The following is a 14,310-nucleotide window of genomic DNA, read 5'->3' as shown; positions in this document are numbered from 1 at the left end:
GTGTTCAACACGGCAAACTCTTTCATGGTGGAAGAGTGGGTTGGAGTGGGTTGATCCAATGCATCAAAGACTGCCTTTGGGGAATGGAGTAGACTTTGACTCGCGGTGGGTCAGCAAGCTCGGAGTCCAAAAACATTGAACTTGGAACTCGGAACTTTCTTTGAGATGCAATGGACAGGGCGTAGCCACCGACGTTTTTGACTTGGAATTGGATCCCTCCCTGCTTGCACCCAATCAAATCGCCTTTTTTAGCTTGTGGGTTTTAAGACGCGTTTGACGATTGGGTCTTTGCCACCTCATGTTTCGTAGAGCTAGAGAGACGAGACTAATGCTTATGTCATACTGGGTCCCACCTGACGTGTTCCATGTGATCGGATCATACGCACGTAGATCATCACTTTCTTTTGTCGAAAAGTTGGTTGGCAATCCATCATTGATCCTGGTCGAACTTGCAACCACGTTTTTGCCCCACATCGTGGGCCCATAGGGGTGTGCTCTCCACAGTTTTTGCTCCTATAGGATTTTTTTAGGAAGAAAGAAAAATAGCTGCTATATTAATTCAAAAATCAGATATGTCCTATGCTCAAAAGGTCATCACAAAAAAAAAAAAAAAAAAAACAATCTTTGGAAGACCAGAATTCTTTTCCCTCCTCAAACAAAAGTAGATTCAGAAGTCTTAGCATGCATTACTAGAGAGTTAGCACATCCATTACCCTCCTAAATATATGGGAGGGCATTATATTAGGAAAATCATTAGCCTATCACAGACGCTCAGTTTGTTTTTCTAAAATATAATTCCATAATGATTTGAGATATGTGTGTTTGTCCAACAAAATTCAACCCCTCCTTAATAGTAAAAACTCTTTCTCCCTGTAATAAATCTATCCCCAACAAGAATATAAGAGCCCGTATGAGTTCTAAGAATGAAACCAAGCCCTCATACATTTGTTTGCTTGACATATGAGCCATCCACATTTAATTTTACCCAGCCCTCATTCGGCCAGCTCCATTTGACTAACTCAGCCAAAAGATCTCCTCTAATCTCCGAGGTAATAATTGACTAAAATGAGCCAAAACTTTATAAAAAATCTCTATTTGAGTGATTTTATTGCCTCCAAAATGCTATCGTTCCTGCTATGCTAAATAGATAGTTTGCACTATAAGTGCTCTTGAGCCATTCCTCAACGTGCCAAGCATCGTTGAACTTGAACTTGAACTTGAACCCCAATTTTCTCTTGAAAAGTTGAAACACCCTTTTTCAAACGTACAATGAAAAAAAAAAATATATGCAGGATCGAATCATCACCAGCACCACACAAGTAGCAAACAGAAGGACTAGCAACACCAAATTTAACCAAATAGTTCCAGGTAGATAGCCTTCCATGAAGGTGTTTCCAACAAAAATATAAAACACAACAAATCATCCGAGTTTTCTAAAACGGACCCTAGCCAATGCAAAAAATATCACCACTCGTATGTTGAGAAATAAAAAACTTATAAACAGACCTCGAAGTTAATTGCCCTTTAGGGCCAAATTTTCAAATCTACCAATCCTCATCAAGAAACAAAGCTAAATACAAAACAGAATCCACCAAAACCATCTCGGCCCCGAAGCAATGCAACAATAAATTAGAATCCATTTCTTATTTATGATGAAATAACTAATTGAAATATCCAAGACAATCCAAATTTAAGAAAATAGGCATAAAGAAAAGTAGAATATCGAAAGCCCAATTATCACACATGAAGCTCATTTTAAGACAATCCGTAGCCTCCAACGCAAGGATATTTTAGATGAAAACTGAACATTCGAAGAAGAAACAAAATAATATTTAACATGAATAATCTAATTCTAGTTAGAATCCATGTTATTGAGATAAATATTAATACATTTTGCTTGAAGGAAGAACCTGTGTAGAAAGAAACTATGAATACCAAGCCCTGAGTAGATTTAGGAGAGACAATTATTTCTCACTAAAATAGATGACGGTCAAAACTTTATTGAATAAAGCCTATCTAAAAGATGTTAAGAAATCAGTTTGTAATATAAATGAAAAGTATAAAGTAAATACAAACTAAATTTATAGTGGTTCGGTCGTCGTGACCTATGTTCAATCCCAATTCCTCTTCACTCGAGGCTATCGGCTTTCACTACTGATATTCTTTAAATGGGCGAAAATCAATTACCCTTATAACTCTTTATCCTTTTCACAATAGAAAACTTTTATACCTCTTTCTTTTAGACCTTATTCCTCCCTTAGAAACCTTCTAACTTTAGAAGGAAGAGACTCACTAACTTTATAGAAATTATAACATTTTTTTCTCAAGTATATTTTTCCATTTTCTACTCAATTTCGTGTTATTCTAAGCAAGAAAGAGTGGGATATTTATAGACCCCAAATGACTTTAAAAATAGAACAAAAAAAGATCTCATCCCGAGTTTCCTAGGTCTTGATGGTACCATCGCTTGTGCTAGGTGTCCCTACCTGGACATTGGGTGGTACCACCACCCAGAATGGTAGTACCATCACCTGACATAGTCTAGGAGACTATGTTTGGGCGGTACCACTGTTTGACAGCCTGAAAAAGTGTGCTCTTGACTTTTCCAGCTTATAGGTGGTTTCACCTAATCTTGGGTGACTGAATAGGCCTTCCACTTGACCCAAAACAGTCCCAACTTAGGTCCAATGGGCTCCTAATTGAGTTGACATAGTTACACCAGAAATTAACTCAATTATAACATAACTATGATCAATTAAGAGAACCGATTATAAGACTAGAATTATATGTTGTCTGATATGTCATTAGTTCATCCGGTGTTTTGTTTGATCCTTTGGCACATCGTCCTCTCCTTCGATGTATTTTCCAATTGGCATGTTGACATCCCACAACTTTCAATCTCCTTGGAACAATGTCTGATCCTTCGGCCTGATGCCAAAACTCACGGCATGATGTCTTTCTGCCAGCACATCGACCGATCCTTCGGTCGACGTCCAATCTTTTGACATGTTCACTCCGGCCAACGTCCGATTCTTCCTACTTTAATTGATTTACCTTTTCTGATCAAAGTTAGTCACACATCACTCAAAATACAGATTAGATCATAAACTCATCAATTAATTTTATAATCAAAATCCAAGATTCAACAATATCTCTCTTTTTTAGGATGACAACCAATTGATAATGGATTTTAAATTAAACTCACTCCCCCTATCAACATGTCATAATTTCAATCATGAATTATATGCAATGTATCATATCATTACTCACATCAAAATTTTAAGTATTGCATCTAACCATCATACATAATAAAATTTCATTATACCATGCATGATCATCATAACTTTTCATTGTATGCATCATCATAATATTATGAGTATTTCATGCATAATTTCATATCATCATCATAACTTTCCCTCGTTTGTCATCAACAAAAAGGAGAAAAGTACAACTAGTAAATTTTTAAAATATGCAAACTAGTAAGATAAAGTTTTAAACATGCAAGCTAGCAAATATTTGAGACATAAAAATTAGTAAAATTTTTGCTTCTTGCAAGATAGTATGTTTGTTTTTCTTTGCAATATTCAATAGCAAATAGTAAGTTTTACATTATTTTAGAACATGCAAGCTAGCAAGTTTTAGAGATGTGCAAGTTTAGCAATTATTTGCTTCTTGAGATGGACAGGATAGCACTTTTGCTTCTCTTAAGATTGCAAGTTAGCAATTCTTGCTTCTTTTTTCAGATAAGTTTGTAAGTTTTACTTCTTGAGATGGGTAACATAGTAATTTTAACTTCTTTTTTAATGTGCTAGCTAGTAATTTTTCTTTTCTTTGCGATGTGCAAGCTAGCAAGACTTTTCTCCCCCTTTGTTATTGTCAAAGAGAAGGGAAGAATATAATATTATAATTTTTATCTTTTTTTTACATCAATGATTCAATCATATCATTAGATATACAAATCATAAATATAAGGTAATTATACATAATAAAATTCAAGTAATAAATATCAAGAAGTCAAGTGACATATCATGATTAATTTGAATGCATCTCTTCTTTATTGAAAACTTTCAAGTTGTAATCAAAAGAACAATCATGATTCATTTGGATAAAGATTCTCTTTAATAAAATACAAGAATCATACGAGAATAAAAAGTAAGGGTCCTGATTCATATAAAGAAAATCTTAAGTTATAATTCCAAGAATTCAAGATCATGATATAGATACAACTCATTCAAATTCAAATCGTCAAATCATCAAAATCACTTTCAAGAGATTCAAAATGAAATAAATAGATTCACTAATATTTTATTGAAAACTCGATAAGATTTTAGGGATAGAGATATTTTCAAGAATAATGCATTCCCCTTTTTTATGTGTTTCAATTTATGTGATTTATTTCATACAAGCATACCTTTATCTTTTATGCTAAACAAAAACATGCATCATCATTTAAAACTAAAAAATAAGATTTATCAAAAAAGACATCAAGATCAATCAACCATAAATCACAAAAATAATAATTACTTCAAATCATCATGCATCATTAAATTATCAAGTATGATTTCATTAAACATAAAATATTTTCAATCAAAATTATTTTATTTATTGTAGTAATATATTTTTCTTCTTAAGTGAATCTAACTCTTCATACTTAGTGCAAGGAGTTAACATGCAATTGGCATGCTCATTTTTTTCAATTATTCAAAATAACTAGAGAAGCATGATCCCACTTTTTTTTATATTTTATATACTAATTTAAAAACAACTCATAAAATACATCAAGTAATTTCATAGTAAAGTAAAGGGGTTTTGGTTGAGTCACTTACCTCATTATCAAAAGCCACCAAGGTATAGTTCGCCACCTCTTCTTTGTCGGTTTGCTCCTTGTCTTCGGATGCACTCGAATCGTCCCAAGTCACCGTGAGTGCTTTCTTCTTCTTTTGTAGTTTATTCTTCACTTATGGACATTCGCTTTTGAAGCACCTCAACCGATTACATTCATAGCAAGTTGTTTTATCCTTTTTAAGTTCATTTTTATTTTTAAATTCTTGTTTTACAAGCTTCTTTAATTTTATTATGAGGAGTTCAAGGTCATCATTATTGAATCTCGGATTTTGATGATGAAACCAATTGATAGCATTTATCTGATCTACGCTTTGAGTGACGTAGGAAGCTTCGATTTGGGAGAGATAATTAAAATCAGGAAGAATCATGTTGGGCTAGAGTGGAATGTGTCAGAAGATTGTACGTTGAGCCGGAAGATCGGTCGACATATCAGCAGAAGGCTTCGGGCCATAGGTTAGGGCATCGGGCCAAGAAGAGTATAAATTGTGCCAAAAAAATTAGAGTTGTGAAGGTCAACTGGCTGATTGGGCAATAGACTCTAAGAGAGGACGATGCACTGAAGATTCAGATGAAGCGCCGATGAACCAATGACATGCCAGACAACATTTGATTAGCTTTATAATAATTGTCTAGATCGAACTAGGTTTTAGGCATAATTGGGTTGGAATTGGGCCAACTCAATTAGGGGCCAATTGGGCCTAAGTCTGAGCTGTGTTGGGCCAAGAGAAAGGCTCAAACAGTGACCCAAACTGATGGAACCATCAGTGGCACAATCTCCGAGACTGTGTCAAGTAGTGGTACCACCTAGACTTAGTCTCTGAGAGACTGTCAGGTGGTGGTACCGCCAGACTGGGCAATGGTACCGCCCAGTGTCAGTGCTGCAGGCGATGGTATCGCCCAGCACAAGCAGTGGTATTGCTAGTACCCCGAAAACTAGGGATGAGACACTTTTAAGCTCCAAGTTTGAATCCACTTGAAGCCTATAAATACCCCTCTCATCTCTGGTCAACATACATAAGCACAGAGAGTTTAAAAGTGGGTAAACGTTGTAGCAATCACTTGAGAAATCCACTCCTCTAGCTCTAAGTTTAGAATTCTGTTTAAGGAGGAGTGAGTGCTTGTAAAAGGTTGTCTCCTAAACCTGTGAAAAGGAGAAGAGGGGTGTAAAAGGGTAGTTAATATTTGCTCATTGAAAGAAGATCAGTAGTGGAAGCTGGTGGCCTCGACGGAAGAGGAATCAGGAGTGGATGTAGGTCACTATGACCAAACCACTATGAAAATTTGGTTTGCATTTACTTCTTGTTATTTACCTTTATTGCAAACTGAATTCTTACTTTCACTATGCTTTCATACACTTTCAAAGTTAAACTCTTTCTAATATGTTTTTTTTAGTGTACAAAGATTTTCAAATCGACGTAATTTTTCCGCTTTACTAATTCACCCCCCCTCTTAGTGTCGCTCTTGATCCTAACATTTGGTATCAAAGCCACATTCTTTCTGGTTTGGTTTAACAACCAAGAGAAATAACTCTTTTAAGCTTTCAAGAGGGTTACTCTATCATTCGTCCTCCTATGTTCAATGGGACATACTACACATATTAGAAAACTCGAATAAGAGTTTTCTTGATTTCTTTATATTTCAATATATGAAATATCATTGAAAATGGTTTTCAAAAGTCTTCTAATCTAATGAATGAATGGAATGATTTGGAGAAGAAAACTTTTTCCTTGAATGCTAGAGCTATAAATGCTCTATTTTGTGCCTTAGACAAAATTAAATTTAATCGTGTTTCTATTTGCGAAACCGATTTCAATATTTGGCAGAAACCACACACGAAGGCACTAGTAGAGTAAAATATTCTAAGATAAATCTTTTGATGCGTGATTTTGAATTATTTCATATGAAACCAAGTGAAACCATTAGAGACATATACACCCATTTTACGGATATCGTTAATGGTTTCAAAGCACTTGGTAAAATTTTTTCGAATCTTAAACTTATTAATAAAGTTTTACGATATCTTTCTAAAAATTATGATTCGAAAGTAGCGGCAATACAAGAATCAAAAGACTTAAACTATTTTCCAATTGAAGAACTTATCGGGTTTTTGATGACCTATGAAATGACTTATATTGAATATGAGAACAACCTTCCAAAGAACAGGAAGGATTTGACACTTCGAACAATATAATACTACTTGAATGATGACTCAAGTGATGATGATGATAACCTTGAACTCCTCACAATAAAGCTTAAAAAATTTATAAAACATGAAACTAAGAATAAAAGTGAACTTAAAAAAAAAAAGTTACTAAAGAATAAGAAAGTACTCAATGTGACTTGGGACGAAACGAGTGCATCCGAAGACGAGGAGCAAATCGATTAAGACGAAGTGGTGAACATTGCTTTAGTGACTCTCAACAATAAGGTAAACAACTCAAACAAAACTCCTTTACTTTATTTTGAAATTACTTGATGCTTTTTCATGAGTTATTTTTAAATTAGTTAGTAAAAATTAAAAAAAATAAAAATTACAAAAAAATTATATCATGCTTCTTTTTATTTTGAAAAAATGATCATGATAATTACATGTTTTATGATAAAGGAACAAAATGTTATATTTAAATCTAATGCTTGTACACATAATAAGATTAATTCTATATATGTTTAAAGAAGCAATAATATGTATCTTGATGATTTTCGTATTACTTTTTGATTTTTATTTTAATTAAAAATCTTCTATGTTTAATAAAATCATGTTTGATGATTTAATGATGCATAATGTTGTAAGACTTAATAAAAATATTAAAAGTCTTGGTACCATGCTGAATGATTTAATTATGCATGATAATTTGAAGTCTTGGTGATTTTTGTGATAAATCTTGTCTTTGTCTTTCGGTTTTAAACATCATGCATGGTTTTGACATAAAAACAAAAAACAAAAATTTGGGCATGCTAGTATAAAATCAATCACATGAATTGAAACAACTAAAATGGGAATGTATCATTAAAAATTTCTTTATCACTATCTTATCGATTTTCTAGAAAGAGATTAATGAATCCATTTATATTTTGAATCTTTTGAATTATGAAAGTGATTTTGATGATTATGAATTTGAATGAATTTTGTCTATATCATGATCTTGATTTCTCGATATTATAACTTGGGATTTTCCTTTTATGAATCAAGATCTTTCATTTGATCTCTTATGTCTCTTTTTGCCATTTGCTAAAGAGAAAAATTATCTAAATTGTTCTTTTGATTACAACTTAAAGCTTTCTATGAATCAAGATTTTTTTTTGTTTCGCTAAAGAAGAGATTCATCCAAACAAATCTTGTTTCTTTCACTTAATATTTATAAATTAAGATTTATTATGAATTAAGATTTTTTATTAATTGTCCTCTTATGATTCCTCTTGGTATTTTCTTAAGAGGAGATTTTCTATATGAATCTTGAGAATTCTTATGCATGAATTGAGATCATTTATTCTCTTACAATTCTTTTGTGTTTACGAAAGAGAATAACTTTTTTGGAATTCATGACTTAAATTTTTTTTTAATATCTTTTACTATTTGATCTCCTAAAATTTTGTTTTGATTATTTAAGAGGAGATTTATCAAAGAATCATGTCTTTTGGTATTCACATGATCTTATCTTTCATGATATGATTTTTCTTTGTATAATTCCTTATATTCATGAAGTATATCTCATCACCAAAATTTTTTTGATATCTTCCATGTGATGACTTGAATATTTACACCTTTGTGCTATTCTTCTATGACAAAAGAAGAGAAAGAATTGCTAGTGTTCACATCTCAAGAAAAGCATATTATTAAGAAAGGCAAAACTTGCAAGCTTACACATTAAGGGAGATAGTTTTGCTAGCTTGGATAAATTGGTGTAAAACTTACTTGACATGCTTTCAAACACTTGTAGAATGATTCTCCTTTTTACCTATGACAAAGGAGAAAATAAATGATGAATGTTTGGTACTAACAATCATGAAGTGATAAATACTTAAAAATATTGATTTAATATTTGGTATCATGAATGCTTTAGTATCATGCATGGGAGAAATGATGAATGTTTGGTATCATGATCAAAATGTTGATTTAATGTATGAAGTAATAAATGCTTAACAATTTTAATGTCTTAGCATCATGAATGTTTTGCCCAAAATGATGTATCATGAATGCTTGACTATCATGTATGATATGCCCATAGTGATGATTGATTTATTTTTGGTATTATGCATGAAGTAAGAATGAAATGTAAGGTTTTGAAATTATACATATTTTAATTTAAAACTATAATGATGCACAAACATATTGAAATAAGATTGATACTTTACCTTTGTCATGATTTGGAAATTGATGTAAAGGGAAAAGAATTACAAAATTGTATTCTTCCCTTCTTTTTGACAATGACAAAGGGGGGAGATAAAATTTGCTTGCTTGCACAATTCAAGAAGAAGCAAATTACACTAGTTTGCACATCGTAAAGAGAGGCAAAACTTGCTAGCTTGCTCATTTCAAGAAGATGCAAAAATGGGCTATCTTGCTCATCTCAAAAGATGCAAATTTTTTTTGCCAACTTTCATATATAAAAAAACTTGCTAGCTTGCATTTTCTAAACTTTCTATTTACTATCTCACATTCTTTTTCAAAAACTTGCTAGTTTGAACATTGTAAAGGAAGCAAAAATTGCTAGCTTGCACTTCTTGGTAGGATGTAATATACTTTGATATACAAAGGGGGAGAAGATATAATGACGTGATGATTATACATGGTAGAATGTAATATACTTTGATATTTTGATACCATGATGATTTGAATGATGTATACAAAACTTATGATAATGATGCATGTAATACAATGATATGCATATAATATGTTGTAAATATTCATGATTAAATTTGCTTTGACTTGAATTCAATTTGAATTCAAGATTCTATCAATATGGCATGTTGATAGGGGGAGTTAAGGTTAACTCCATCATCAATTAGTTGTCATCATCAAAAAGGGGGAGATTATTGAATCTTAGATTTTGATTATGAAACCAATTAATAGTGTTTATCTGATCTACGCTTTGAGTGACGCATGAAGCTTTGATCAGGGAGAGATAATTAAAAGCAAGAAGAATCATGTTGGGTTAGAGTGGAACATGTCAGAAGATTAGACGTTAAGCCGGTGCATCGATCGACGTATCGGCAGAAGGCTTCGGGCCATGGGTTTGGGCATCGGGCCAAGAAGAGCAAAAATTACGCTAAGGAAATTAGAGTTACAGAGGTCAATTAACCGATTGGGTAATAGGCTGTTAAATCTTATATTTTGATGATAAAACCAATTGATATGTGTTTATGTTTTAATCTGCATTTTGAGTGACGCAGGATGCTTCGATCAAGATGAGATAATTAAAGCAGGAAAATTCATGTTGGGCCGGAGGAAAATATTAGAAGATTGGACATTGGGGGTCGTGGATCGGTCACGTATCGACAGAAGGCTTCGGGCTGTGAATTCGGGCATCAGACAAAGAAGAGCAGATATTACACTAAGGATATTGGAGTTACGGAGTCAACTGGTCGATTGGGCAATAGGCCGCAAGAGATGATGATGCGCTGAAGAATCAGATGAAGCATCGAGGGACCAATGACATGCCGAACAACTTGATTAATGCTTAGTATTAATTGTCTAGATCGAAGTGTATTTTTACATGTGCAGGATTAACTACGATAGCAAGGCATGAAGCAAAATGATGTCCCGGAGTCAAGGATGCGATTACGTTGGGAGTTTGAGAGTTCGTCGGAAGTTCGGATATTCATCGGAAGTTCTGGAGGAACCAGAACTTCCTTGTATGAAACGTTGCAACATGCCAGACTTTAAATCCATATATACAAGTTTGGTAAGCTCAAGAACTCTCAAACTCCCAACATAATCCAAGTTGCAAATAAATGATGTTTTGTATGGAATTTTTGTTTTATGAACTTTTTAAATTTCTTAGTGAATTCAAGTTCATAATCACTTGAGCTTATGCTCGAGTGGTCTTCAAATGTTCTAAGTTCGAAATCCTTCTTATTCTTTGGAAGGTGGTTCTTGAGTTCTTCATGTACATTGCACGCCATTTCATAGGTCATCAAAGACTTTATTAGTTCTTCGATCAAAAAGGTATTTAAATTTTTTGATTCTTGAATAGCGATTACTTTTGAATCCCAAGTTTTAGAAAGTGAGCGCAAAATCTTGTTAATGAGTTTAAAATTCGAAAAGCTTTTACCAAGTGCTTTTAGACTATTGATGACATCCGTAAAACGGGTGTACATGTCTCCAATAGTCTCTCTTGGTTCCATACAAAATATCTCAAAATCGTACATCAACAAATTTACTTTAGAATCTTTTACACTACTTGTGCTTTCGTGTGTGATTTTGAGAATATGCCAAATATCAAAGGCCGTTTCACATAAAGAAACCCGATTAAACTTCGTTTTATCTAAGGCGCAAAATAGAGCATTCATAGCTCTAGCATTTAAAGAAAAAGTCTTCTTCTCCAAATCATTCCAATCTTTCATTGGAAGAGAAGACATTTTAAAACCAAATTTGACTATGTGCCATAAATCGAGATTCAATGAAAGCAAGAAAACTCTCATTCGAGTTTTCCAATAAGTGTAATTTGTCCCATTGAAAAAGGGAGGACGAATGAGAGAGTGACTCTCTTGAAAGCCGAAAAGAGCCATTTCTCTTGGATATTAAACTAATTGAGAAATCATGAAGCTCTAATATCAATTGTTAGGATCGGGATCAGCACTAAGAGGGGGCGGTGAATTAGTATAGCGGTAAAAATAACGTCGGTTTAAAACTTTCGTACGATAAAAACCATTTCCGATGAAAACCGATCTCGGAAATATCTTAACTTGAAACACATTTGTAAATGAATTGAAGGCAGTAAGCACTTAAAGAGGTTTGCAGTAAGGTAATAGCAAGAATAAAATGTAAACCAGAGAACACGATAGTTTTAGAGTGGTTCGGTCAATGTGACCTACATCCACTTTCGGCTTCCTCCTCCGACGAGGTCACCGGCGTCCACTAGAGGCCTTCCATCAATAGTTGAAGGCCAATCACCTTTTACACCCCTCTTCTCCTTTTCACAAGTTTAGGAGATAACCCTTACAAGCACTCACACTCCTCTTATAGATTTCTAAACTTAGAGTGGAGGAGGGAATTTCTAAAGAGATCACAGTAGCATTTTTCTACTTTTGAACTCTCTTTTCTTGTGTGCTTTAATCAGGGATGAGAGGAGTATTTATAGGCTTCAAGTTGATTTAAACTTGGAACCTAAAACTTTCCCATCCCGAGTTCCCTGGGCACGGGCGGTACTACCGTCTGCGCTGGGCAATACCACCACCTAGTGTTAGTCTGACTAACACTGCCCTGGGTAGTACAACTGCCCAGGTCTGGCAGTACCACCGCTTGGGGGGCAGTGCTAGGTAGTACTATAGCCTAGACTGGTGGTACCATCGCCTAACACCCTGCCAGGGGTGGTACAACCGCCCAAACTAGCGGTACCACCACTTGACATAGTCTCAAAGACTATGCCACGACGGTGAGACAAGCAACATGTTATGATCAAATCATGTATGATATCAACATACTTCAAATGAATGTTAAAAGTGCTTTTCTTAATGGCTTTATTTCCGAAGAAGTTTATGTTGAATAACCTCCCGAATTTGAGAATGATAGTTTCCCTAATCATGTGTTTAAACTGACTAAAGCTCTCTATGGTTTAAAACAAACCCCAAGGGCTTGTTATGAGAGACTTAATTCATTTCTTATTGAAAATAATTTCTCTAAAGGCAAGGTCGATACTACATTGTTTATCAAAAATTTTAAAAATATTTTTTTTATTATTCAAATTTATGTTGATGATATTATTTTCGGTTCAATGAATGGATCTCTTTATGAATCATTTGCTAAAAGTATGAGTCTTGAATTTGAAATGAGTTTGATGGGGGAATTAACTTTCTTCTTGGGCTTACAAATCAAACTAAGTTATGACATCTTTTTTAGTCAAATAAAATATGCTTTAGATTTGCTAAAAAGGTTTAATATGGATGAAAGTGGAGAAAGCTTTGATCAAAAAGCTTATAAGGGTATGATAGGAAGTTTATTTTACCTCACTACAATTAGATCGGATATCATGTTTAGTGTAGGACTATGTGCTAGGTTTCAATCTAATCCTAAGATATCTCATCTCAAAATAGTTAAAAGAATACTTAGATATCTTAAAGGAACCACGAATCTAGGATTATGGTATCCAAAATCCGAGAATTTTGAGTTAATTGCTTATGCTGATGCAGATTTTGCTGGATGTAGACTAGATAGAAAAAGCACATCAGAAACATGTCAATTTTTGGGACATGCCCTTGTTTCTTGGTCATCCAAGAAATAAAACTCGGCTGCACTATTTACAACCGAAGTTGAGTACATTGCAGCTAGTGCATGTTGTGCACAAGTTGTGTAGATGAAAAATACTTTAGAAGATTATAAGAGTCATCTTAAAAATATCCCCATAAAATGTGATAACACAAGTGCATTATGTTTAACAAAGAATCTCATTCAATACTCTAGAACAAAACATATTGATATTAGGCATCACTTTATATGAGATCATGTCACTAATCATGATGTAATCCTAGAGTTTATTAATACTAAACATTAATTAGCTGATATTTTTATAAAGCCTTTAAGTGAAGAACAATTTGATTTTATTAGAAGAGAATTAGGAATGTTGATTTGTCCGAATACATGAATTTGTTGAACTTTATTTTTGGACTTTCTTGATTCCTTGATCACTCACTTAAATTCGTTTCTGAAAATTTTATGATATGAATTTTGCATGATGGTAAGATTGTGTGCTTCAAGAACATGTTTACTTTTATGTTGGAAATTTTGTGCCTTGATGCTAAAAGTTTCCATGATGATGAGCATGTTATACTTTTATGATTGTGATTTGAGAAGTTTTAATCATACATCGAATTCTTAATCTTTGAGCACTACAAAGCACTAATGTTTTTGCCTCATGTAAGTAGTGATGAAAAGCTATGACAAAACATTGTCCGAATGCATGATTTTGTTATATTTTTCTTCCGGACTTAATATATTTCTTGAATGGAGCTTTCATGAGTCTATGCCATATCAAATTTATTTCATATCCATGCTCCATCACTTAATGATTTTTGACAGATGGAATTAATTGACAAATGCATCTCTCATGGATTTATTGTTTATGAATTTTAATTAAGAAATGGATTTGTTATAATGATTCTTTCATATGAATTCCTTCTTAATTAAAGAAGAATTTTTTAGATAAACACTTGCAAGGATTTAATTTCATATGTATATCTTGACCCTAGTGAAAAATGAAGCATGATTTAATCTCTTATCATTTTTAACTTTATTTAAAGTTGGTTCTC

The sequence above is a fragment of the Musa acuminata genome, chromosome BXJ3-8 (genome assembly GCF_036884655.1).
Source record: "Musa acuminata AAA Group cultivar baxijiao chromosome BXJ3-8, Cavendish_Baxijiao_AAA, whole genome shotgun sequence".
In the NCBI taxonomy this organism is placed as follows: domain Eukaryota; kingdom Viridiplantae; phylum Streptophyta; class Magnoliopsida; order Zingiberales; family Musaceae; genus Musa; species Musa acuminata.
Note: the sequence above shows the minus strand (reverse complement) of the source record.